The sequence below is a fragment of the Oryx dammah genome, unplaced genomic scaffold, assembly GCF_014754425.2.
Source record: "Oryx dammah isolate SB20612 unplaced genomic scaffold, SCBI_Odam_1.1 HiC_scaffold_23, whole genome shotgun sequence".
Lineage (NCBI taxonomy): Eukaryota > Metazoa > Chordata > Mammalia > Artiodactyla > Bovidae > Oryx > Oryx dammah.
Genome location: NW_024070207.1, coordinates 37,750,120 through 37,753,154, shown reverse-complemented (window position 1 = coordinate 37,753,154; position 3,035 = coordinate 37,750,120).

Sequence of the window (3,035 nt, the reverse complement as noted above, 5' to 3'; positions counted from 1 at the left end):
ACAAACCCATGCAGGCATGCAGCTCATTTAACCCTATGTGCCCCAGAGCCTGCTGTGTACCCATATCACCTGTGGTAACTGTGTTTGTGTGTGTGAGAAAATAGAGATCCTCAGGTCCAACTGCCCAGATATTCATAAGTTGGGCAGGATCTGCAAATCAGCACTGCAACAAACTTTCCAGCTGATTCTGATATGACAGATCCACAGACCGGCCCTTGTCAACCATTGACAAACCTCAGCTTGTGCAGCTGGGGGACTGAGGCTAAGAAAGGCTAAATGGACTTGCTCAAGGTCACACAGCTGAGTTTCCAGAAAAGATGAACACGACTGTTTGTTTCTCCCAATTTGAAGGTAAATCAGGTAACCTCTTAACAGTCAAAACTGAAATGTGGAGGTGCAACTGTTACCGAGTCCAAGCTTGTTCTGCTCGCCACACGATAGACCAATGAATCCGAGAGACAAGATGTTGAGGCAAGGAAGAAACTTTAATTGGGGAGCCAGGAGACTGAGAAGATGGCAGGCTAGCACCTCAAAATAACCACATCTTTTTGGGGTCTGGATGCCAGGTTCTTGTATAGATCAAAGATGGGGGGAGGTGAGGAAGCAAAGAAAAAAGGCTATTAATCTTGCAAATATCTCCTAGAATGGCAAGCCTCAGGCAGGGGATGTGTTAATTTCTTCCTTCCTGCCATCCACAGGTGGGTAGGGTTCTGAACAAAGGAACTTTAGTTTACCAGTCTGGCCGAGGGGCATGATTCCCTAAGGCAAACCATTCTGTATGATTACAATAACAAAAGCAATGAAAAGCAAATCAAAGAAACAGTTCCAACATGGAGTCAGAATTGGCTTCCTTCCTGCAACACAACCAGAGCTCAACCTCCCAGGGGAGGCAAAACTAGAGAAAGTTCTGGGCTGGGAGGAGAAGGAAGAAACCAAATGTTTAACCTTTCACTTTGGCACTATCTGAGAAAATTTTTTTCCAACTAATTTTGCTTATTTGGATGATGGGCCTAAATTCCATTTTCATCACTTTTCTCCACCCTACATTGACTCTCCCAGGTTTTTTTATACTGTTCTGGGGTACAGAACCTTTTGAGAGTAATTATCTGACTTTATGCAATATCAATGGAATATGTATTAAAATGACATAGTGACTAAATGCAATATGGTATCCTGAATTGGATCCTAGAATAAAAAAGAGACACTAGTGGAAAAACTAAGGAGATCTGAATAAAGTTTGTAGTTTAATGAATACTAATTTATCAACATTAATTTCTTAGCTTTGACAAATGTACCATTGTTATGTAAGATGCTAACATTAGGGAGAACTGGATGACGGGTGTACAGGAACTCTGCAACTTCTCTGTAAATATAAAACTATCACAAAAGAAAAGATTTGTTTAAAAAATGAGCTTAGGTAACAACAAACCAGAACAGTCAATGAAGCAAAGACAAATTGCTAATCAGAGTACTGATTCCCTCTCCCACTGGCGGAAAATCCTTTTGGAAGCTGACTGCTTGATTTGTGTGAGAAAGTTACTTAGGAGAAAAAGCCTGTTATCTCCCAGAAGGTAACCTGACTGAGTTGGGGAGAAGAGTGTGCTTTAATTTCAGGAGAATCAAATAATGATTTCCTTCTCTAAGAACACATTCTGTCTGTGCAGTTTTCACTCAAGTAATTGTTTTCTATTTAAGTAATCAACAAAAACTGGAATAACCTCAAAATTGGGTTTGTATACAGTAGTTTATATACAGTAATGGGATTAAACTGGATGCTTTCTGTAGTAACAAACATTTTAAAAAGTAATATTTTGTGAAGGTTGGTCATCTTCATTGCACTGCATTGGTTCTTATGGAGGAGGTGCCTGTGCTTGATATTGTAAGATGTGAGAAGTCTTCAAACCTCCTGTCTGCATCTCACCTTCCTGCAACAGTACCTGAAGCATCCCCTTCATTCAATAAACATTTTGTTGTTATTGTTATTGATTGCTTGCTCAGTCGTGTCCAATTCTTTGTGACCCCATGGACTGTAGCCCACCAGGCTCCTCTGTCCATGGGATTCTCCAGGCAAGAATACTGGAGTGGGTTGCCGTTTCCTCCTCCAGGGAATGTTCCTGACCTAGGGGTCGAACCTGCGTCCCCTGCGTTGGCAGGTGGTTTCTATAACACTGAGCCACCATGGAATAAAGCCAGGGAATAAAACATTCACTGGGTGCATTAATAATAACAGCTAAAACATAAGAAATAATTATTATGGGCCAGGTGATGATCATGAATGCTTTTAATTTTCACAACAACCATGCAAGGCAACAATGAGTTATTATTTTTGGTTCTAGAAATGGGAGTTCAGACTGTATAGGAAACTTGTCCAGGTCAGACAGGAAGTGTGTGGCAGAGCTAAATGTTGAGCCTGGTTTTATCTGGCCCTTCTCACTTTGGATGTCATGGAAAAATGCTTAGCACTGCAGTGAACCATGCCACAGAGGCAGAGGGCAAAGAGAAAAGAGGGAATTACATCTGTGTGCTGATGGGAATGGAAGCCAGGAGCAACGTGATTGGTTGGAGTCCTAGATTTCAGAGGCAGCTGCAGAGCACTGGTCATCTAAGTCATGGGCGGGGCGGGGAAGGCATCTCTAAGGGAGACAAGAGGAAAGGTGAGGCCAAAATCTTCAATCTGCCCACACGTAGGCAGCAGGAGGTGGAGAAAGGGGTTGTTAGAGAGTAAGCAGAGGCCAGGAGAGGGAAATATTGGGGATGCATATGCAAAGAGAATTTCAAGAAGTCATCAAATGCTCTGAGAGCTTAGATATGATGGAGAAACAAGAAACAGTGGCATTTAATAATTTGCATCATATCAGTTCAGGCCAGTACAATAGGAGGATCAGATCCATATTCAGAGGAGTTAAGAGGCAGGGGGCAGCAAGGCAGGAGAGAGGATAAGGTCAGGGTGCATGTCCTACCCATTCGGTGGGGGATGTAAGGAGGGAGGAAGGACGGTGTCATTTTCAAAGCTGAGAAATGCTGAGAGGTGGAGG